The sequence below is a fragment of the Meriones unguiculatus genome, chromosome X (assembly GCF_030254825.1).
Source record: "Meriones unguiculatus strain TT.TT164.6M chromosome X, Bangor_MerUng_6.1, whole genome shotgun sequence".
Lineage (NCBI taxonomy): Eukaryota > Metazoa > Chordata > Mammalia > Rodentia > Muridae > Meriones > Meriones unguiculatus.
Genome location: NC_083369.1, coordinates 41,641,409 through 41,666,548, shown reverse-complemented (window position 1 = coordinate 41,666,548; position 25,140 = coordinate 41,641,409). Strand labels below are relative to the sequence as shown.

Here is a 25,140-nt window from a genome sequence, read left to right as displayed (position 1 = left end):
ATCCTCCTCTAAAAGCCAGAAAGTAGTTCACAAGTGTCCTGAAAACGGTTTCCAAGTCATACCTGGCTCTTTCCCTGCCCGTAACCAAGATTCATCTACATTGCCAAGGACACATTCAGGAAAGACCAAACAAAGAAAGGATTCTAGAACACTGTTAAAAAAAAGGTGAGGATCTCTGTTATAGCAACACTGAGTGGAATGAGAGCTCTTCTTCCTTTTTTTCATTTTATAATTCAATAAACTACAGATTACTCAGTTTCTGGCGACCCTATCGCTACCTCATTCCTCCTCTCCCAATCCCACCCTCCTTTCTCCTGCTACACTCATGTCCCTCTCTAAGTCCACTGATATGGAAGCTCTTCCTCTCCTTCCTTCTGATCCTAGACTATCAGGTCTCATCAGGAGTGGCTGTACTGTCTTCCTCTGTGGTTTGGTAAGTCTATTCCCGGCTTAGGGATTGTTGATCAAAGAACAGCCAATCAGTTCATGTCAGTGACCCTCCCTGTTCCCAACACTATGGAACCCACTTGGACACTGAACTGCCATGCACTGCATCTGATCAGGGGTTCTAGGTTATTTCCATCAATGGTCCCTGGTGGACGATCAGTCTCAGAAAAGACCCATGTACCCACATTTTTTGATTCTATGAAATAATAGCTCTTCTTTATGAATCAGAAGTGTATAGAAGAACACACATCACAAACACCTGATTTCTCCTGATTATTTCACCACCCCCAACATAAGCGATTAGTTTCAAATAGTCCTCAATGTAAAGAACAAACCAAGTATCAGAAAAACCAACGCAGTGTTTTGTATAGCTCTGAGGACAAACAATTGTTATGGTTTTTAGAACACAAGACAGGGAAAAGACAGGTATCAATTATTAAAGAAGATGGCTATAGTAAACCTGTAAGTTCAACATCCCTGTACTTTTGCTTTGACTAACTGGTATGTCTCAGGAATGATAGCTCCTTGAGTCATGTCCCATGCTTGTCCTGGAATCCTCCTCTATAGGCCAAAAAGTGGTTCACAAGTGTCCTGAAAACTGTTTCCAAGTCATATCTGACTCCTTGCCTGCTTGTGACCAAGATTAATCTACATTACCAAGTTTAGATTGAAGAAAGAGTAAACAAAGGATGGTTTCTAGAACAGTGTAAGAAAAAATAAAAAAAAGGTGAGGAACTCTGTTAAAGCAACTGTATTGGAATGAGAGCTTTTTTTCTTCTTTTTTTCTTTTTCTAATTCAATTAATTACAGTTTATTCACTTTCTAGCGCCCTCTACCTCGCTCCTTTCTCCTCTCTCAATCCTACCCTCCTTCCCCCTTCTCCACTCATGGCCGTCCCCAAGTCCAGTGATAGGGGAGCTCTTCCTCTTCTTTCTTCTGATCCTGGTCGATCAGGTCTCATCTGGAGAGGCTGCACTGTTTTCCTCTGTGGCTTGGTAAGGCTTTCCCCCCTCAAGGTTAGTTGATGAACGAACATGAAAATTAGTTCATATCATAGACAGTCCCTGTTCCCATCACTATGGAACCAACATGGACACTGAACTGCCATGGGCTACATTTGTTCAGGGTTTCTAGGTTATTTCCATCAATGGTCCTTGGTGGACTATCATTCTCAGAAAAGACCCCTGTGCCCACACTTTTTGATTCTGTGGAATAACAGCTCTTCTTTAGGGATCATAAGTGTACAGAAGAACACACATCACAAAAACCTGATGTCTGCTCATTATCTAACAACCCGCAAAATAAGTGATTAGTTTCAACTAGACCTCAAAGTAAAGAACAAACAAACAAACCAATGAAGGCTTTGTGTAGCTTAGAGGACAAACATTGGTTATGCTTGGTAGAATAGAAGACAGGGAAAAGAGAAATGGGAATAAAGAAGTTGGCCATATTAAAGATATATGTCACCAACATCCTTGTACTTTAGCTTAGACTAACATGTATGTCTCAGGTATGGTATCTCCCTGAACCATGACCCTTCATTGTCCTGGATCCTCCTCTAAAAGCCAGAAAGTAGTTCACAAGTGTCCTGAAAACGGTTTCCAAGTCATACCTGGCTCCTTCCCTGCCCTTAACCAAGATTCATCTACATTGCCAAGGACACATTCAGGAAAGACAAAACAAAGGGAGGATTCTAGAACACTGTAAAAAAAAGAAAAAAAGTAAAAAACTTTTTAAAGCAACACTAGTTGAATGAGAGCTCTTCTTCCTTTTTTTCATTTTATAGTTCAATAAATTACAGTTTATTCACTTTCTGGCCACCCTGTCGCTCCCTCATTCCTCCTCTCCCAATTCAACACTCCTTCCTCCTACTACACTCATGTCCCTCTCTAAGTCCACTGATATGGAAGCTCTTCTTCTCCTTCCTTCTGATCCTAGACTATCAGGTCTCATCAGGAGTGGCTGTACTGTCTTCCTCTGTGGTTTGGTAAGTCTACTCTCGGCTTAGTGGGATTTGATCAAGGACAGCCAATCAGTTCATGTCAGTGACCCTCCCTGTTCCCAACACTATGGAACCCACTTGCACACTGAACTGCCATGCACTACATCTGATCAGGGGTTCTAGGTTATTTCCATCAATGGTCCCTGGTGGACTATGAGTCTCAGAAAAGACCCCTGTGCCCAAATTTTTGATTATGTGGAATAACAGCTCTTCTTTAGGTATCATAAGTGTACAGAAGAACACACATCACAAACACCTGATATCTGCTCATTATCTAACAACCCCCAAAATAAGTGATTAGTTTCAACTAGACCTCAAAGTAAACAACAAACAAACGAACCAATGAAGGCTTTGTGTAGCTTAGAGGACAATCATTGGGTATGCTTGGTAGAATAGAAGACAAGGAAAAGAGAAAAGGGAATAAAGAAGTTGGCCATATTAAACATATAAGTCACCAACATCCTTGTACTTTAGCTTAGACTAACATGTATGTCTCAGGTATGGTATCTCCATGAACCATGACCCTTCATTTTTCCTGGATCCTCCTCTAAAAGCCAGAAAGTAGTTCACAAGTGTCCTGAAAACGGTTTCCAAGTCATACCTGGCTCCTTCCCTGCCTGAAACCAAGATTCTTCTACATTGCCAAGGACACATTCAGGAAAGACCAAACAAAGAAAGGATTCTAGAACATTGTAAAAAAAGAAAAAAAAGTAAAAAAACTCTTTTAAAGCAACACTAGTGGAATGAGAGCTCTTCCTTTTTTTCATTTTGTACTTCAACAAATTAAAGTTTATTCACTTTCTGGCCACCCTGTCGCTCCCTCATTCCTCCTCTCCCAATTCAACCCTCCTTCCTCCTACTACACTCATATCCCTCTCTAAGTCCACTGATATGGAAGCTCTTCTTCTCCTTCCTTCTGATCCTAGACTATCAGGTCTCATCAGGAGTGGCTGTACTGTCTTCCTCCTGGATTGGTAAGTCTATTCCCGGCTTAGTGGGATTTGATCAAGAACAGCCAATCAGTTCATGTCAGTGACCCTCCCTGTTCCCAACACTATGGAACCCACTTGGACACTGAACTGCCATGCACTACATCTGGTGACGGGTACTAGGTTATTTCCATCAATGGTCCCTGGTGGACTATCAGTCTCAGAAAAGACCCCTGTGCCACATTTTTTGATCCTGTGGAATAATAGCTTTTCTTTATGGATCAGAAGTGTATAGAAGAACACAAATCACAAACAACTGAAGTCTGCTCATTATCTAACAACCCCCAAAATAAGTGATTATTTTCAACTAGACCTCAAAGTAAAGAACAAACAAACAAACCAATGAAGGCTTTGTGTAGCTTAGAGGACGATCACTGGTTATGCTTGGTAGAATAGAAGACAAGGAAAAGAGAAATGGGAATAAAGAAGTTGGCCATACTAAACATATAAGTCACCAACATCCTTGTACTTTAGCTTAGACTAACATGTATGTCTCAGGTATGGTAACTCCCTGAACCATGACCCGTGATTGTCCTGGATCCTCCTCTAAAAGCCAGAAAGTAGTTCACAAGTGTCCTGAAAACGGTTTCCAAGTCATACCTGGCTCTTTCCCTGCCCGTAACCAAGATTCATCTACATTGCCAAGGACACATTCAGGAAAGACAAAACAAAGGGAGGATTCTAGAACACTGTGAAAAAAGAAAAAAAGTAAAAAACTCTTTTAAAGCAACACTAGTTGAATGAGAGCTCTTCTTCCTTTTTTTTCATTTTGTAGTTCAATAAATTACAGTTTATTCACTTTCTGGCCACCCTGTCGCTCCCTCATTCGTACTCTCCCAATTCCACCCTCCTTTCTCCTGCTACACTCATGTCCCTCTCTAAGTCCACTGATATGGAAGCTCTTCCTCTACTTCCTTCTGATCCTAGACTATCAGGTCTCATCAGGAGTGGCTGTCCTGTCTTCCTCTGTGGTTTGGTAACTCTATTCCCGGCTTAGGGATTGTTGATCAAAGAACGGACAATCACTTCATGTCAGTGACCCTCCCTGTTCCCAACACTATGGAACCCAGTTGCACACTGAACTGCCATGCACTACATCTGATCAGGGGTTCTAGGTTATTTCCATCAATGGTCCCTGGTGGACTATGAGTCTCAGAAAAGACCCCTGTGCCCACAATTTTTGATTCTGTGGAATAACAGCTCTTTTTGTGGATCAGAAGTGTATAGAAGAACACATATCACAAACACCTGATGTCTCCTGATGATCTAACAACGCGCAAAATAAGTGATTCGTTACAACTAGGGCTCAAAGTAAAGAAGAAACAAAGCAACAAACAAACAAACAGAATAACCAAGAGAAAGCTTTGTATACCTTAGAGGACAAACATTGGTTATGGTTGTTAGAACACAAGTCAGGGAAAACAGAAATGGGAATAAAGAAGTTGGCTATACTAAACGTATAAGTCTCCAACATCCTTGTACTTTAGCTTAGACTAACATGTATGTCTCAGGTATGGTAACTCCCGGAACCATGACCCGTGATTGTCCTAAGTCCGCCTCTAAAAGCCAGAAAGTAGTTCACAAGTGTCCTGAAAACGGTTTCCAAGTCATACCTGGCTCCTTCCCTGCCCGTAACCAAGATTCATCTACATTGCCAAGGACACATTCAGGAAAGACATGACAAAGAAAGGATTCTAGAACACTGTAAAAAAAAAAGAAAAAAGGTGAGGAACTCTGTTATAGCAACACTAGTGGAATGAGAGCTCTTCTTCCTTTTTTTCATTTTGTAATTCAATAAACTACAGATTACTCACTTTCTGGCCACCCTGTAGCTCCCTCATTCGTCCTCTACCAATTCCACCCTCCTTTCTCCTGCTACACTCTTGTCCCTCTCTAAGTACACTGATATGGAAGCTCTTCCTCTCCTTCCTTCTGATCCTAGACTATCAGGTCTCATCAGGAGTGGCTGTACTGTCTTCCTCTTTGGTTTGGTAAGTCTATTCCTGGTTTAGGGATTGTTGATCAAAGAGCAGACAATCAGTTCATGTCAGTGACCCTCCCTGTTCCCAACACTATGGAACCCACTTGGACACTGAACTGCAATGCACTGCATCTGATCAGGGGTTCTAGGTTATTTCCATCAATGGTCCCTGGTGGACGATCAGTCTCAGAAAAGACCCCTGTGCCCACATTTTTTGATTCTATGGAATAATAGCTCTTCTTTATGGATCAGAAATGTACAGAAGAACACACCTCACAAACAACTGAAGTCTGCTCATTATCTAACAACCCCCAAAATAAGTGATTAGTTTCAACTAGACCTCAAAGTAAAGAACAAACAAACAAACCAATGAAGGCTTTGTGTAGCTTAGAGGACGATCACTGGTTATGCTTGGTAGAATAGAAGACAAGGAAAAGAGAAATGGGAATAAAGAAGTTGGCCATACTAAACATATAAGTCACCAACATCCTTGTACTTTAGCTTAGACTAACATGTATGTCTCAGGTATGGTAACTCCCTGAACCATGACCCGTGATTGTCCTGGATCCTCCTCTAAAAGCCAGAAAGTAGTTCACAAGTGTCCTGAAAACGGTTTCCAAGTCATACCTGGCTCTTTCCCTGCCCGTAACCAAGATTCATCTACATTGCCAAGGACACATTCAGGAAAGACCAAACAAAGAAAGGATTTTAGAACACTGTAAAAAAAAAAAAAAAACGGTGAGGAACTCTGTTATAGCAACACTGGGTGGAATGAGAGCTCTTCTTCCTTTTTTTCATTTTATAATTCAATAAACTACAGATTACTCAGTTTCTGGTGACCCTGTCGCTCCCTTTTTCCTCCTCTCCCAATCCCACCCTCCTTTCTCCTGCTACACTCATGTCCCTCTCTAAGTCCACTGATATGGAAGCTCTTCCTCTCCTTCCTTCTGATCCTAGACTATCAGGTCTCATCAGGAGTGGCTGTACTGTCTTCCTCTGTGGTTTGGTAAGTCTATTCCCGGCTTAGGGATTGTTGATCAAAGAACAGCCAATCAGTTCATGTCAGTGACCCTCCCTGTTCCCAACACTATGGAACCCACTTGGACACTGAACTACCATGCACTACATCTGATCAGGGGTTCCAGGTTATCTCCATCAATGGTCCTTGGTGGACTATCAGTCTCAGAAAAGACCCATGTACCCACATTTTTTGATTCTATGAAATAATAGCTCTTCTTTATGGATCAGAAGTGTATAGAAGAACATACATCACAAACACCTGATTTCTCCTGATTATTTCACCACCCCCAACATAAGCGATTAGTTTCAAATAGTCCTCAATGTAAAGAACAAACCAAGTATCAGAAAAACCAACGCAGTGTTTTGTATAGCTCTGAGGACAAACAATTGTTATGGTTTTTAGAACACAAGACAGGGAAAAGACAGGTATCAATTATTAAAGAAGATGGCTATAGTAAACCTGTAAGTTCAACATCCCTGTACTTTTGCTTTGACTAACTGGTATGTCTCAGGAATGATAGCTCCTTGATTCATGTCCCATGCTTGTCCTGGAATCCTCCTCTATAGGCCAAAAAGTGGTTCACAAGTGTTCTGAAAACTGTTTCCAAGTCATATCTGACTCCTTGCCTGCTTGTGACCAAGATTAATCTACATTACGAAGTTTAGATTGAAGAAAGAGTAAACAAAGGATGGTTTCTAGAACAGTGTAAGAAAAAATAAAAAAAAAGGTGAGGAACTCTGTTAAAGCAACCGTATTGGAATGAGAGCTTTTCTTGTTCTTTTTTTCTTTTTCTAATTCAATTAATTACAGTTCATTCACTTTCTAGCCACCTCTACTTTGCTCCTTTCTCCTCTCTCAATCATACCCTCCTTCCCCCTACTCCACTCATGGCCGTCCCCAAGTCCAGTGATAGGGGAGCTCTTCCTCTTCTTTCTTCTGATCCTGGTCGATCAGGTCTCATCTGGAGAGGCTGCACTGTTTTCCTCTGTGGTTTGGTAAGGCTTTCCCCCCTCAGGGTTAGTTGATGAAAGAACATGAAAATTAGTTCATATCATAGACAGTCCCTGTTCCCAACACTATGGAACCAACATGGATACTGAACTGCCATGGGCTACATCTGTTCAGGGGTTCTAGGTTATTTCCATCAATGGTCCTTGGTGGACTATCATTCTCAGAAAAGAACCCTGTGCCCACACATTTTGATTGGGTGGAATAACAGCTCTTATTTAGGGATCATAAGTGTACAGAAGAACACACATCACAAAAACCTGATGTCTGCTCATTATCTAACAACCCCCAAAATAAGTGATTATTTTCAACTAGACCTCAAAGTTAAGAACAAACAAACAAACCAATGAAGGCTTTTTGTAGCTTAGAGGACAAACATTGGTTATGCTTGGTAGAATAGAAGACAGGGAAAAGAGAAATGGGAATAAAGAAGTTGGCCATATTAAACATATATGTCACCAACATCCTTGTACTTTAGCTTAGACTAACATGTATGTCTCAGGTATGGTATCTCCCTGAACCATGACCCTTCATTGTCCTGGATCCTCCTCTAAAAGCCAGAAAGTAGTTCACAAGTGTCCTGAAAATGGTTTCCAAGTCATACCTGGCTCCTTCCCTGTCCTTAACCAAGATTCATCTACATTGCCAAGGACACATTCAGGAAAGACAAAACAAAGGGAGGATTCTAGAACACTGTAAAAAAAGAAAAAAAGTAAAAAACTCTTTTAAAGCAACACTAGTTGAATGAGAGCTCTTCTTCCTTTTTTTCATTTTGTAGTTCAATAAATTACAGTTTATTCACTTTCTGGCCACCCTGTCGCTCCCTCATTCCTCCTCTCCCAATTCAACACTCCTTCCTCCTATTACACTCATATCCCTCTCTAAGTCCACTGATATGGAAGCTCTTCTTCTCCTTCCTTCTGATCCTAGACTATCAGGTCTCATCAGGAGTGGCTGTACTGTCTTCCTCTGTGGTTTGGTAAGTCTATTCCCGGCTTAGGGGGAGTTGATCAAAGAACAGCCAATCAGTTCATGTCAGTGACCCTCCCTGTTCCCAACACTATGGAACCCACTTGGACACTGAACTGCCATGTACTACATCTGATCAGGGGTTCCAGGTTATTTCCATCAATGGTCCCTGGTGGACTATGAGTCTCAGAAAAGACCCCTGTGCCCACAATTTTTGATTCTGTGGAATAACAGCTCTTTTTGTGGATCAGAAGTGTAGAGGAGAACACATATCACAAACACCTGATGTCTCCTGATGATCTAACAACACGCAAAATAAGTGATTAGTTACAACTAGGGCTCAAAGTAAAGAAGAAACAAAGCAACAAACAAACAAACAGAATAACCAAGAGAAAGCTTTGTATACCTTAGAGGACAAACATTGGTTATGGTTGTTAGAACACAAGTCAGGGAAAACAGAAATGGGAATAAAGAAGTTGGCTATACTAAACGTATAAGTCTCCAACATCCTTGTACTTTAGCTTAGACTAACATGTATGTCTCAGGTATGGTAACTCCCAGAACCATGACCCGTGATTGTCCTAAGTCCGCCTCTAAAAGCCAGAAAGTAGTTCACAAGTGTCCTGAAAACGGTTTCCAAGTCATACCTGGCTCCTTCCCTGCCCGTAACCAAGATTCATCTACATTGCCAAGGACACATTCAGGAAAGACATGACAAAGAAAGGATTCTAGAACACTGTAAAAAAAAAAAAAAAAAGGTGAGGAACTCTGTTATAGCAACACTAGTGGAATGAAAGGTCGTCTTCCTTTTTTTCATTTTGTAATTCAATAAACTACAGATTACTCACTTTCTGGCCACCCTGTAGCTCCCTCATTCGTCCTCTACCAATTCCACCCTCCTTTCTCCTGCTACACTCATGTCCCTCTCTAAGTCCACTGATATGGAAGCTCTTCCTCTCCTTCCTTCTGATCCTAGACTATCAGGTCTCATCAGGAGTGGCTGTACTGTCTTCCTCTTTGGTTTGGTAAGTCTATTCCTGGTTTAGGGATTGTTGATCAAAGAGTAGACAATCAGTTCATGTCAGTGACCCTCCCTGTTCCCAACACTATGGAACCCACTTGGACACTGAACTGCAATGCACTGCATCTGATCAGGGGTTCTAGGTTATTTCCATCAATGGTCCCTGGTGGACGATCAGTCTCAGAAAAGACCCCTGTGCCCACATTTTTTGATTCTATGGAATAATAGCTCTTCTTTATGGATCAGAAATGTTTAGAAGAACACACATCCCAAACACCTGATTTCTCCTGATTATTTCACCACCTCCAACATAAGCGATTAGTTTCAAATAGTCCTCAATGTAAAGAACAAACCAAGAATCAGAAAAACCAAGATAGTGTTTTGTATAGCTCTGAGGACAAACAATTGTTATGGTTTTTAGAACACAAGACAGGGAAAAGACAGGTATCAATTATTAAAGAAGATGGCTATAGTAAAACTGTAAGTTCAACATCCCTGTACTTTTGCTTTCACTAACTGGTATGTCTCAGGAATGATAGCTCCTTGAGTCATGTCCCATGCTTGTCCTGGAATCCTCCTCTATAGGCCAAAAAGTGGTTCACAAGTGTCCTGAAAACTGTTTCCAAGTCATATCTGACTCCTTCCCTGCTTGTGACCAAGATTAATCTACATTGCCAAGTTTAGATTCAAGAAAGAGAAAACAAAGGATGGTTTCTAGAACAGTGTAAAGAAAAAATTAAAAAAAGGTGAGGAACTCTGTTAAAGCAACAGTATTGGAATGAGAGCTTTTCTTCTTCTTTTTTTCTTTTTCTAATTCAATTAATTACAGTTTATTCACTTTCTAGCCCCCTCTACCTCGCTCCTTTCTCCTCTCTCAATCCCACCCTTCTTCCCCCTTCTCCACTCATGGCCGTCCCCAGGTCCAGTGATAGGGGAGCTTGTCCTCTCCTTTCTTCTGATCTTGGTCGATCAGGTCTCATCTGGAGAGGCTGCACTGTTTTCCTCTGTGGCTTGGTAAGGCTATTCCCCCCTCAGGGTTAGTTGATGAAAGAACATGAAAATTAGTTCATATCATAGACAGTCCCTGTTCCCAACACTATGGAACCAACATGGACACTGAACTGCCACGGGCTACATCTGGTCAGGGGTTCTATGATATTTTCATCAATGGTCCTTGGTGGACTATCAGTCTCAGAAAAGAGCCCTGTGCCCAAATTTTTGATTCTGTGGAATAACAACTCTTCTTTAGGTATCATAAGTGTACAGAAGAACAAACATCACAAACACCTGATGTCTGCTCATTATCTAACATCGCGCAAAATACGTGATTAGTTACAACTAGGGCTCAAAGTAAAGAATAAACAAACAAAGCAACAAACAAACAAACAGAACAACCAAGAGAAGGCTTTGTATACCTTAGAGGACAAACATTGGTTATGGTTGTTAGAACACAAGTCAGGGAAAAGAGAAATAGGAATAAAGAAGTTGGCCATACTAAACATAAGTCTCCAACATCCTTGTACTTTAGCTTAGACTAACATGTATGTCTCAAGTATGGTAACTCCCTGAACCATGACCCGTGATTGTCCTGGATCCTCCTCTAAAAGCCAGAAAGTAGTTCCCAAGTGTCCTGAAAACGGTTTCCAAGTCATACCTGGCTCCTTCCCTGCCTTTAACCAAGATTCATCTACATTGCCAAGGACACATTCAGGAAAGACAAAACAAAGGGAGGATTCTAGAACAGTGTAAAAAAAAAAAAGTGAGGAACTCTTTTAAAGCAACACTACTGGAATGAGAGCTCTTCTTCCTTTTTTTCATGTTGTAAATAAATAAATTACAGTTTATTCATTTTCTGCCCACCCTGTAGCTCCCTCATTCCTCCTCTCCCAATTCAACGCTTCTTCCTCCTAGTACACTCATGTCCTTCTCTAAGTCCACTGATATGGAAGCTCTTCCTCTCCTTCCTTCTGATCCTAGACTATCAGGTCTCATCAGGAGTGGCTGTACTGTCTTCCTCTGTGGTTTGGTAAGTCTATTCTCGGCTTAGTGGGATTTGATCAAGAACAGCCAATCAGTTCATGTCAGTGACCTTCCCTGTTCCCAACACTATGGAACCCACTTGGACACTGAATTGCCATGAACTACATCTGTTAAGGGGTTCTAGGTTATTTCCATCAATGGTCCTTGGTGGACTATCAGTCTCAGAAAAGACCCCTGTGCCCACATTTTTTGATTCTGTGGAATAACAGCTCTTCTTTATGGATCAGAAGTGTATAGAATAACACACATTACAAACACCTGATGTCTCCTGATTATCTCACCACCCCCAAAATAAGTGATTAGTTTCAAATAATGCTCAATTTAAAGAACAAAGAATCAGAAAAACCAAGACAGGGTTTTGTATAGCTCTAAGATCAAACTATTGTTATGCTTTTTAGAACACAAGACAGGGAAAAGACAAGTATCAATTATTAAATCTGTAAGTTCAACATCCCTGTACTTTTGCTTTGACTAACTGGTATGTCTCAGGTATGACAACTCCTTGAATCATGTCCCATGCTTGTCCTGGAATTTTCCTCTCTAGGCCAGAAAGTGGTTCACAAGTGTCCTAAAAACTGTTTCCAAGTCATATCTGACTCCTTCCCTGCTTGTGACCAAGATTAATCTACATTGCCAAGGACAGAGTCAAGAAAGAGAAAACAAAGGATGGTTTCTAGAACAGTGTAAAAAAAAAAAAAGGTGAGTAACTCAGTTAAAGCAACAGTATTGGAATGAGAGCTTTTCTTCTTTTTTTCTTTTTTAATTAAATTAATTCCAGTTTATTCAGTTTCTGACCCCCTCAACCTCCCTTCTTTCTCCTCTCTCAATCCCACCCTCCTTTCCCCTTCTCCACTGATGTCCCTCTTGTACTCTACTGACAGGGGAGCTATTCCTCTCCTTCCTTTTGATCCTAGTCGATCAGGAGTGGCTGCATTGTTTTCCTCTGTGCCCTGGTTAGGCTATTCCCCCCTCAGGGTTGAGGTGATCAAAGAATAGGCCAATCACTTCATATCAGAGACAGTCCTTGTTCCCAATACTATGGAACCCATTTGGACACTGAAATGCCATGGGCTACATCTTTTAAGGGGTTCTAGGTTATCTCTATGAATGGTCCTTGGTGGAGTATCAGCCTCAGAATAGACACCTGTGTCCACAGTTTTAGGTTCTGTGTTATAAGAGCTCTTCTTTAGGGAACAGAAGAGTACAGAAGAACACACATCACAAACTCATGATGTTTCCTGATTTGCTCACCACCCCCAAAATAAGAGATTACCTTCACTTAGTCCTCAAAGTAAAGAATAAAAGAATAGAAAAGAGATGGTTTTGTATAGCATAGAGAACAAACATTGGTTATGGTTGGTAGAACACAAGACAGGGAAAAGACAAGCATTAATTATTAAAGAAGATGGCCATAATAAACATGTAAGTCTTCAACATCTTTGTACTTTAGCTTTAACTAACTCGTATATATCAGGAATGATAACTCCCTGAATCATGACCTGTTATTGTCCTGGACCGTCCTCTATAGGCCAGAAAGTGATCCACAAGTGTCCTGAAACCTGTTTCCCAGTTATACCTGGCTCTTTCCCTGCCTGTAACAAAGATTTATCTACATTAACAAAGCCAGATTCACGAAAGACAATATGATGGGTGGATTCTAGAACAGTGTAAAAAAAAAAAAAAAAAAAAAAAAAAAAAACTTGAGGAACTCTGTTAAAGCAAAAGTACTTGAATAAGAGCTCTTCTTCGTTTTTTTTTTTCTTTTTTTAGTACAATTAATTACAGTTATTCACATTCTAGTTTCCTTGTAGCTCCCAGCCTCCTCTGCCAATAACACCCTCCTTCCCCCTTCTCCTTTCATGTTCCTCCCCAAGTCCACTGAGAGGGGAGATCGTCCTCTTCTTACTTTTGATCCTCGTCTATCAGGTCTCATAAGGAGAGGCTGCACTATGTTCCTCTGTGGCCTTGTAAGGCTATTACCCCCTCAGGGGGAGTTGATTAAAGAACAGGCAAATATGTTCATTTAAGAGACAGTCCCTGTTCCCAACACTATGGAACCCACTTGGACACTGAAATGCCATGGGCTACATCTGTTCAGGGGTTCTACGTTATTTCCATCAATGGTCCTTGGTGGACTATCAGTCTCAGAAAAGACCCCTGTGCCCACATTTTTTGATTCTGTGGAATAACAGCTCTTCTTTATGGATCAGAAGTGTATAGAAGAACACACATCACAAACACCTGATGTCTCCTGATTATCTCACCACCCCCAAAATAAGAGATTAGTTTCACCTAGACCTCAAAGTAAAGAACAAACAAACAAAGAAACAGAAAAACCAAGAGATGGCTTCGTATATCTTAGATGATGAACACTGGTTATGGTTGGTAGAACAGAACACAGGGAAAAGAGAAATAGGAATAAAGAAGTTGGCCATACTAAACATATAAATCTCCAACATCCTTGTACTTTAGCTTAGACTAACTTGTATGTCTCAGGTATGATAACTCCCTGAATCATGACCTGTGATTCTCCTGGAACTTCCCCTATAGGCCAGAGAGTAGTTCACACGTTTCCTGAAAACGGTTTCCAAGTCATACCTGGCTCCTTCCCTCCCTGTAACCAAGAGTCATCTACATTGCCAAGGACAGATTCAGGAAAAACAAAACAAAGGGAGGATTCTAGAACACTGTTAAAAAAAATGGTGAGGAACTCTGTTAAAGCAACAGTACTGGAATGAGAGCTCTTCTTCATTTTTCATTTTTTAGTTAAATTAATTACAGTTTATTCACTTTCTAGCCCCCCTTGTAGCTCCCTCCTTCCTCCGATCCCAATCCCACCATCCCTTCCCCTTCTCAATTCATCTCCCTCTCCAAGTCCACTGATAGGAGAGCTCTTCCTCTCCTTCCTTCTGATCCTACGCTATCAGGTCTCATCAAGAGTGGCTGCACTATCTTCCTCTGTGGCCTTGTAAGGCTATTCCACCTCAGTGTGAGGCAATCAAAGAACAGGCCAATCAGTTCATGTCAGAGACAGTCCCTATTTCCAATACTGTGGAACCTACTTGGACATTGAACTGCCATGGACTATATCTGTTAAGCGGTTCTAGGTTATTTCCATCAGTGGTCCTTGGTGGACTATGAGTCTCAGAAAAGACCACTGTGCCAACATTTTTTGATTCTGTGGAATAAGAACTCTTCTTTAGAGATAAGAAGTATATAGAAGAACACACATCACAAATACCTGATGTCTCCTGATTATCTCACTATCCCCAAAATATGTTACTATTTTCAACTAGACTTCAAAGTAAAGAACAAACAAACAGACAAAGAAATAGAAAAAGCACAGGATGGTTTTGTATAGGTTAGAGGACGAACAGTGGGTATAGTTGGTAGAACACAAGACAGGGAAAAGACAAGCATTAATTATTAAAGAAGATGGCCATAGTAAACCTGTAAGTCTTCAACATCCTTGTACTTTAGCTTAGACAAATTCATATGTCTAAGGTATGGTAACTCCCTGAATCATGACCTGTGCTTGTCCTGGACCCTCCTCTATAGGCCAGAAAGTGGTTCACAAGTGTCTTGAACACTATTTCCATGTCATACCTGGATCCTTCCTTGCCAGTAACCAAGATTCATGTACATTAACAATGCCAGATTCAGGAAAGACGAATCTAAAGGTGGATTCTAGAACACTGTAAAAACAAAAGAAAACAAAAGTGAGGAACTCTGCTAAAGCAACAGTACTGGAATGAGAGCTCTTCTTCCTTTTTTTTTCATTTTTTAATTCAATTAATTACAATTTATTCACTTTCTAGGCCCCTTGTAGCTACCTCCTCCTCTTCTCCCAATCCCATGCTCCTTTCCCCTTTCCACTGATATTCTTCCACTAGTCTACTCATGGGGGAGCTATTCCTCTCCTTCCTTCTGATTCTAGTCGATCAAGAGTGGCTGCACTGTGTTCCTCTGTGCCCTGGTTAGGCTATTCCCCCCTCAGTGATGACGTGATCAAAGAATAGGCCAATCACTTCATGTTAGAGACAGTCCCTGTTCCCAATACTATGGAACCCATTTGGACACTGAAATGCCATGGGCTACATCTTTTAAGGGGTTCTAGGTTATCTCCATGAATGGTCCTTGGTGGAGTATCAGCCTCAGGATAGACACCTGTGTCCATAGTTTTAGGTTCTGTGTTATAAGAGCTCTTCTTTAGGGAACAGAAGAGTACAGAAGAACACACATCACAAACTCATGATGTTTCCTGATTTGCTCACCACCCCCAAAATAAGAGATTACTTTTACTTAGTCCTCAAAGTAAAGAATAAAAGAATAGAAAAAAGATGGTTTTGTATAGCTTAGAGGACAAACATTGGTTATGGTTGGTAGAACACAAGACAGGGAAAAGACAAGCATTAATTATTAAAGAAGATGGCCATAATAAACATGTAAGTCTTCAACATCTTTGTACTTTAGCTTTAACTAACTCGTATATATCAGGAATGATAACTCCCTGAATCATGACCTGTTATTATCCTGGACCGTCCTCTATAGGCCAGAAAGTGATCCACAAGTGTCCTGAAACCTGTTTCCCAGTTATACCTGGCTCTTTCCCTGCCTGTAACAAAGATTCATCTACATTAACAAAGCCAGATTCATGAAAGACAAAATGATGGGTGGATTCTAGGACAGTGTAAAAAAAAAAAAAAAAAAAAAAAAAAAAAAAAAAAAAAACTTGAGGAACTCTGTTAAAGCAAAAGTACTTGAATGAGAGCTCTTCTTCATTTTTTTCTTTTTTTAATACAATTAATTACAGTTATTCACATTCTAGTTCCCTTGTAACTCCCAGCCTCCTCTGCCAATAACACCCTTCTTCCCCTTCTCCTCTCTTGTCCCTCCCTAAGTCCACTGATAGGGAAGCTCTTCCTCTCCTTCCTTTTGATCCTAGTCTATCAGGTCTCATCAGGAGTGCCTCCATTGTCTTCCTCTGTGGTCTTGTAAGGCTATTTCCCCCTCAGGGTGAGGTGATCAAAGAACAGGCCAATCATTTCATGTCAGAGATAGTCCCTATTCCCAATACTATGGAAATAACTTGAACACTGAACCTCCATGGGGTACATCTGTTAAGGGGTTCTAGCTCATCTCCATGAATGGTCCTTGTTGGAGTATCAGTCTTAGAAAAGACCCCTGTGCCCACAGTTTTTGTTTCTGTGGAATAAGAGCTCTTTTTTAGGGAACAGAAGTGTACAGAAGAACTCGCATCACAAACTCCTGATGTCTCCTGATTATCTCACCACCCCCAAATAAGTGATTAGTTTCAACTAGTCCTCAAAGTAAAGAACAAACAAAGAAACAGAAAAACCAAGACAGTGTTTTGTATAACTTAGAGGACAAACAATTGTTATTGTTGGTAGAACACAAGATAGGGAAAAGACAAGTATTAATTATTAAAGAAGATGGCCATAGTAAACCTGTAAGTTCAACATCCCTGTACTTTTGCTTTGACTAACTGGTATGTCTCAGGAATGATATCTCCTTGAGTCATGTCCCATGATTGTCCTGGAATCCTCCTCTATAGGCCAGAAAGTGGTTCACAAGTGTCTTAAAAACTGTTTCCAAGTCATATCTGACTCCTTCCCTGCTTGTGACCAAGATTAATCTACATTGCCAAGGACAGATTCAAGAAAGAGAAAAAAATTGATGGTTTCTAGAGCACTGTTTAAAAAAAAAAGGTGAGGAACTCTGTCAAAGCAACAGTATTGGAATGAGAGCTCTTCTTCCTTTTTTCTTTTTTTAATTCAATTAATTACAGTTTATTCACTTTCTAGCCCCCTCTACCTCCCTCCTTTCTCTTCTCCCAATCCAACCCTCCTTCCCCCTTCTCCACTCATGTCCCTCCCCAAGTCCACTGATAGGGGAGCTCTTCCTCTCCTTCCTTCTGATCCTAGTCTATCAGGTCTCATCTGGAGTGGCTGCATGTTTTCCTCTGTGGCCTGGTAAGGCTATTTCCCCCTCAGGGGGAGGTGATCAAAGAACAGGCCAATCAGTTCATGTCAGAGACTGTCCCTGTTCCCAACACTATGGAATCTACTTGGAGACTGAACTGCCATGGGCTACATCTGTTCAGGGGTTCTTGGTTATCTCCTTGAATGGTCTTTGGAGGAGTATCAATCTCAGAAAGACCCTTGTGCCCACAGTTTTTGGTTCTGTGGAATAATAAGAGCTCTCTTTAGGGAACAGAAGTGTACAGAAGAAAACAGATTACAAACACCTGATGTGCAATCGAGAGAAACTTAAATCAATCCCACTGAAATCAGGCACATGGCAACGCTGCCCATTTTCTCCATATGTCTTCAACATAATACTTGAAGTCCTAGTTATAGCAATAAAACAACTAAAGTAGATTAAGCGGATAGAAATTTGAAAGGAAGAAGTCAAAGTATCACTTTTTGCAGATGATATGATAGTATACATGAGCGTCCCAAAACATTCAACCAGAAAACTCCTTCAACTGATAAACGCCTTCAGCAAATTTGCTGGATAAAAAATCAACTCATAAAAACAGAAGCCGTCCTGTATTCCAAAGTCAAAAGGGCCGAGAAAGAAATTAGGGAAACAACTCCCTTCACAATAGCCACTAATAACATAAAGTACCTTGGTGTGACTCTAATTAAGCAAGTGAAAGACATTTTGAGAAAAACTTCAAGTCTCTGAAGAAAGAAATTCAAGAAGGTATCAGATGATGGAAAGATCTCTCATGCTCATGGATTGGTAGGATTAACATAGTGAAAATGGCCATTCTGCCAGAAGCAATCTATAGATTCAATGCAATTCCCTTCAAAATACCAATACAATTCTTTACAGACCTTGAAAGAGAAATTCCCAACTTCATATGGAGAAAGAAAAAAACCTAGAATTTTCAAAACGATCCTGTAAAACAACAGATCATCTGGAGGCATCTTCATCCGTGATCTCAAGCTGTACTACAGAGCAATAGTAATAAAAACTGCATAGTATTGGAATAGAAACAGAAAAGAGGATCAATGGAACCGAATAGTAAACCCAGAAATAAGCCCACACATCTATGAATACTCGATTTTTGGCAAAGAAGCCAAAACCATTCAATGGAAAAAAGACAGGATCTTCAACAAATGGTGCTGGTCCAACTGGATGTCTATAGGCAGAAAAATGAAAATAGATCCATATTTATTACCCTGCACAAAACTAAAGTCCAAATGGATCAAAGACCTCAACATAAAACCAGACACATTAAATCGGTTAGAAGAAAAAGTAGGGAAGACACTAGAACTCATTGGCACAGCAGACTACTTCCTGAACAGAACACCAACAGCATAGGCTCCAAGATCAACAATAAATAATGGGACCTCATGAAACTGAAAAGCTTCTGTAAAGCAAAAGACACTGTCATCAAAACAAAATGACGGCCTACAGACTGGGAAAGGATCTTCACCAACCCTACATCTGACAAAGGGCTAATATCCAGTATATATAAAAAAATTCAAGAAGTTAAAAAGCAACAAATTAAGTAATCCAGTTTAAAAATGGAGCACGGAGTTAAACAGAGAACTCTCTGTAGATGATTGTAGAATGGCAGAAAAACACCTAAAGAAATGCTCAATGTCCTTAGCCATCAGGGAGATGCAAATCAATATGACCCTGAGACTTCACCTTACACCCATCAGAATGGGTAAGATCAAAAACTCAACTGACAACACATGCTGGAGAGGTTGTAGAGAAAGGGGAACCCTCCTCCATTGCTGGTGGGAATGCAAACTTGTACAACCACTTTGGAAATCAATCTGGTGCTTTCTCAGAAAATTAGGAATAGTGATTCCTCAAGATCCAGCTATACCACTCCTAGGCATATATCCAAAAGATGCTCAAGTACACAACAAGGAAATTTGTTCAACCATGTTTGTAGTAACTTTATTCATAATAGCCAGAACCTGGAAACAACCCAGATGTCCCTCAGTTGAGGAATGGATACAGAAATTGTGGTACTTTTTCACAATAGAATACTACTCAGCAATTAAAAATGAGGAAATCATGAAATTTGCAGCAAATCGTGGGACCTAGTAACAATCATCCTGAGTGAGGTATCCCAAAAGCAGAAAGACACACATGGTATATACTCACTTATATAGACTTATAAGATAGGATAAATATACTGAAATCTATACACCTAAAGAAGATAAACAAGAAAGAGGACCCGGGGTAAGATGATCAATCCTCACTTAAAAAGTCAAATGGGATGGACATTGGAAGTAGGAGAAAACAAAGAACAGGACAGGAACCTACCATAGAGGGCCTCTGAAAGACTCTACCTAGCAGTGTATCAAAGCAGATATTAAGACTCATAACCAAACCTTCGGCAGAGTGCAGGGAATCATATGAAAGAAGGGGGAGTTAGGAAGACGTGGAGAGGACAGAAGCTCCACAAGGACCAAATATATCAGTGCACAGGGGTCTTTCATGAGACTGTTTCTCCAACAAGGACCATACCATGTATGGATATAACCTAGAAACCCTGCCCGGATATAGCTCGTGGTAGCTCAGTATCCAAGTGTGTTCTCTACTAAGGCGAACATGGACTATTTCTGACATGAATTCAATGGCCAGCTCTTTGACACCCCCCCCGGGGGGGAGGAGCAGCCTTGCTAGGCCACAGAAGAGGACATTGCAGCCAGTCTTGAAGAGACCTGGAACGCTAGGGTCAGATGGAAGGGAAGGAGGATCTTCCCCTATCAGTGGACTTAGAAAGGGGCAGGGAGGAGATGAGGGAGGGAGGGTGGGATTGTGAGGGAATAAGGGAGGGAGCTACGGCTGGGATACAAAGTAAATAAACTGTGATTAATATAAAAAATAAAAATGAAAAAAGAATTATCTATGAAAAAAACAAACACCTGATGTCTCCTGATTACCTCACCACCCCCCAAAATAAGTGATTAGTTTCAACTAGACCTCTAAGTAAAAGAACAAACACACAAACCAAAAAACCAAGAGATGGCTTTGTATAGCTTAGAGGACAAACATTGGTTATGGTTGGTAGAACACAAGATATGGAAACGACAAGCATTAATTATTAAAGAAGATGGTCATACTAAACATGTAAGTCTTCAATATACTTGTACTTTAGCTTAGACTACCTCGTATGTCTCAGGTATGATAACTCCCTGAATCATGACTTGTGATTGTCCTGGGACCCTTTTCTATAGGCCAGAAAGTGGTTCACAAGTGTCCTCAAAACTGTTTCCAAGTCATACCTGGCTCCTTCCCTGCCTGTAACCAAGAGTCATCTACATTGCCAAGGCCAGATTCAGGAAAGACAAAACAAAGGGAGGAGTCTAGAACACTGTAATCTGTATTATCGAAAAACTTGGTGACAAAAAATGGTGAGGAACTCCTTTAAGGCAACAATATTGGGAAATAAATATTCTTATTTAGGGAACAGAAGTTTACAGAATAATACAAGTGAAAGAAATGTGGCAATGATGTTAACTGATGTTGAGAGGTTAATATGAATTGGGCCTCTCCCCAACTAACATGAAGAGAACCCCCAACTTCCATCCTTGTAGTGGGAGTTTATCCTCTAATAATTCACGTATTTAAACTCATAGCTGACCTTAAATAAAAAAGAAAATGTTAGTTATGGAAGTAAAGTAATCTTAAGGTGAAACAAAAAAAGTAAAACAAAAAACAAAAAAACTATTTTAATTTGTCCAGAATCATCACTTTTCAAAGCATACAATGACTAGGCTCTACATTCCCTCCATTACAGATGTTATAGAAATATTAAACTAAATAAAACACAATGCTTTTTTCAAGTGGACTCTGTTCTCCCCACACCCATCCTCCAACTCCCAGGCTGACAAGAAGTGGCTGCAGGGAGGTATTTAAGAAGTACTCTGGGAAAGTGGATTCTGTTTAGGGAGAACTAGGCAAAGATGTTGTACAACGAGTTTTTACCAATTTTTTTTTTCACTACTTTTCAGAGTTTGGAGAGTAGCAGTTATCTTTATCTGACTGAGTGCAGGGAATGAGGTCACTTTTCCCTCTAGGACACTGGAATCTCTGTCACCACGGTTTTGATTTTTTATACAGTCTAACTGTGGAAGATACAGGGGGGCTATCTCATCCTCAGCCTCACAGATTAGTGCTTCTCACAAGGAAGGGGAGGGGGTCAACCCTAGTGCACATCTCAGAATATGGATTTTCTTGCAACTCAGAATGCTACTAAAGTGGCCAAACAAGTTTCTTGCCAAATCCCTACAGGCTATGTATGTATGCCCTAGGGCTGCACAGAGATAAACTCTTAAGCAGTTTTCTTCATACCACCATTAAGGGCACTCACTTGAGATCCCACCTCACAAATAATGAACACTGGCTGCTCCCTGTAATTTAAAGCCAGACTCCACCAAACCCAAGGCTCTGCTCCGAAAAGCAAGAGAAAAAGATTAGAGGCTTAAAAAATAAAATAAAATAAATGTAGCTCCCTCAGAGAAGGGAATAAAATGAACTCAAGAGCTGGAGAAAAGTTAACAACTGTGCTGGGGCCGGTGGCAGAGTAAAATCTCCCCTTAATTGGCAAAGACCTGGCGATTTTCCCACCCCCAGGACTGCAGGGGCGCTTGGCAGCTGTGAACAGCGTCCTAACAATGACTGGAGAAAGGAAAGTTCGCCGGCCGGCAGGGCGCCCGCGCTCCCGCTAGGTTGGCATTTAGGCTCTCAGGGTGCCTGGTTGCTCCCTGCACTGCTGGTCTTCCCTCCTCAGACACTCAGTACCTTCCGGCTCCGAAAGGCTCAAACAGCCAGGGTGCGCCCTCTCTCTACTCTGACCAGCTAGCCACAGGCAGCTGAAAGAGCATGCCCTCTGGCCCCGAGGTCTGGCCCCAAGAGTCCCCTACAGCACAGGACAAGTATGGGAAGGGGCGCCAGGAGGGGACTCCAAAGGAAACGGCCGCCACAGTTATGGCGCTCAATGCCTCCTGAGGTGGCCCAGAGGCTGCAGCAGAGCTCGCGTGTTCGTGTCCGACCCCCGACCCCAGCTCCGGCCACCAGGCATGGCGCGCTAACAGCAGAGGAGCGACCGGGCACTTTATCTCAGCCCACGCACGCTCTCCGTTCCAGGGCTCTCGGGGGGACACCGGAGGCAACCGTTACGCAGAGCTGGAGCGACACTAAGCGCGGCGAGGCCGGGACCCCTAGCTCCGCGCCACTCGCGTCCCACTCCTCGAGACCGCCAGTCCTGCCGCCAAACCCTCACTACACCCACAATTTCGCCGGTGCGCCGGCCGCCCTCGGGAGCGCCTACCTTGGGCGCAGCGTCTGGCTCCGCTGCTTCCCCGCCGCACACTGAGGGCCCCCTCAACGTGCTGGGCGAGTCCGGCAAGGGTGGTAACCGCCCCCTAGCCGCCTGCTTTCTTCTCTTCCCTCCCTCGCACCTGCCCCCTAATCTCCTCCCCACCCCGCCCTCCTGCCGGGGCCTTCCGAGGAGCCACGCGGGCCGCCCCCTAGCGCTCTGCTCCTGCCCTCGGCCCTAGACGCCTGGCCCGTCAGGCCTCAGCCCTGGGCAGGCTGGCTGCTGGGTGGCGGCAGCGGCAGCCAAGGCAGCGCGGAGTACTATTGTATTCCTGACACTGTGCGCTCCCACGCTCCGCCTCTTCCCTTTCCTTCCTCACCACCGCCACTCCCCGCCTCCCCTCCGCCACCACCACCACCACCACCACCACCCCCCCCCGCCGGCTTCGCTCGCCCTACCCGACCGACTCCCCGCCGTCTGCTCGCCCGCGCGCTCTTCTGGCGGTTTGGTCTCCGTCGCCAGCGCCACCGGCTCTGAGGCTCCGCCCACCTCAGGCTCCCGCACGCGCGGCACACTGCTTCAGGTAGATTCTCCTCCTCTCCTGCTGCGCGCGCTGCTGCCCTGAGGTGTCCATCCCCGCTAGGCGCTTGAGAGAGCGAGGTGGCTCCTGCTCTGTCACAGTCGAGCTTTTCAACCCCCCTCACCTCCTCCAAACGCTGCAGCTCTAAAGTTCCGCGAGTGCAATTCGTATATAAACTCGGTGACCACCATTATTTCTGACGTTTATGCTTGAAGCATGGATAAATAATAAAGGCAAGGAGGCACGTGACAACACATTTATCCAGTTATAAGCAAAAATGCTTTATGATGGTGTGGGGCTTTTTTTTTTTTTCTTTTTTCCGATGTCGACTACCTTCATCCATATTCAAACCCTTATCCAGGTGTTTCTGCGGAGGTATTTTTGTTAATGAAATTAAAGATCTGTTCACTTAAAAGTAGGAGTCCTTCATTATCTTGGATAATTTAGGTGGGCCTCTTAGAATTATTTGGGGAAAAACCTTTAAACCAGGGCTGAGTTTTTCTGAGACACAGAGGATTGGACAGAGAATTGGTCTACAGAGCGAGTTTCAGAACACCAGGGCTACACAGAGAAACCCTGTCTCAAATCTCCCCATCAGATAAAAGTTCGCCCATGGATGCCTGCTTTGATCTATGGCCCTGGATTGCAGCTTCCGGATCTTACCTTCGTGGTTGTGTGCCCTGCAGCTTTTTGTTTTGTTTAGCCATTCTCATAGTTATGGAAGACAGTATTCTAATGAATAAGTGAAAAACGATGTGTAGTTTTAGTAAAATACTAATATAAGTGTATTTTGCCATGCAGTGGCGGCATACACCTTTCATCCCAGCACTTGAGAGGCAGAGACAGACGGATCTTTGTGAGTTTGGAGCTAGCCTGGTCTACAGAGCAAGTTCCAGGATACCCAGAGCTGTCACACCGTCTCAAAATATAAAAATTAAAAGTGAGTATATAATTTACTACTGGTTCTGGTCCTTTAAATTCTGACAAATACAGATGTTTGAAAGCAACTTTTTATTTACCTTTCTAGAACTGAAAATACATCATTAGCAACTAGATGAACCATATAGTAATTTTTACTTATTTCTACTTCATTTTATGTAAATCAGTGAGTAGTAAAATATTTATAGTCCTTCACATTTATGTTATAATAGATTTGTTTAAAAAAAATCACAGGGAGTTGTAAAAATATTACAAAGGGGCCCCATGAGCCATCATAAGTAACTCTCAAGAGTTTTCTCCCAATTGTAATCTTACATAACTATATCAAAACGAAGCAAATGGTACTAGTCCAATCTGAAATGCTCATTCAGATTTCATCAGCTTCACAAGCATCTATTTCTGAACCTGAATATATAGCTTCTACAAAATTTTATCAGTTGTGTAGATTTATTTGCGTGACCAGCAAACCATCTCAAAGTTTCCCCCTGCTATTCTTTAGCATCAGTCACCTCCTTTTCATAACATAATCCCTGGCAACTCCTAACATATTCACCAGACCATCCCTATAATTTTGTCATTTTAAGCATTTTATATAAATGGAATCATACATTTTGAAATCTGTGGCGTTTTTCACCTCAGCATAATTTCTTTAACATCCATCATTGTTTTTATTGCTGAGTGATATTCTACAGTGTGGATATTGAAGGACATTTGGGCTGTTTACTTCACCTGTTAAGAATAAAACTGCTAAAAAAAAAAAAAAAAGAAAAAGAATAAAACTGCTGGGCCATGAAGATGGCACGGTAGGTAAAAGCACTAGCCACCA

General features: G+C 41.9%; 1 protein-coding gene across 2 annotated transcripts in view; it reads right to left on the bottom strand.

The window, feature by feature from the left end:
* The window catches only part of Jade3 (jade family PHD finger 3), a 145,386-nt gene extending 122,278 nt beyond the window's left edge, over positions 1-23,108 (bottom strand). Inside the window, exons 1-2 of one of the 2 annotated variants that reach the window (XM_060374452.1) lie at positions 22,808-23,108; positions 15,085-15,173 (exon numbers count right to left, since the gene is read on the bottom strand). The gene's annotated coding sequence lies outside the window, so the exon portion shown is untranslated. The remainder of the gene's footprint in view (positions 1-15,084; positions 15,174-22,807) is intronic. The other variant, XM_060374453.1, reaches the window with a different exon arrangement.
* Between the last annotated feature and the right edge of the window lie 2,032 nt (positions 23,109-25,140).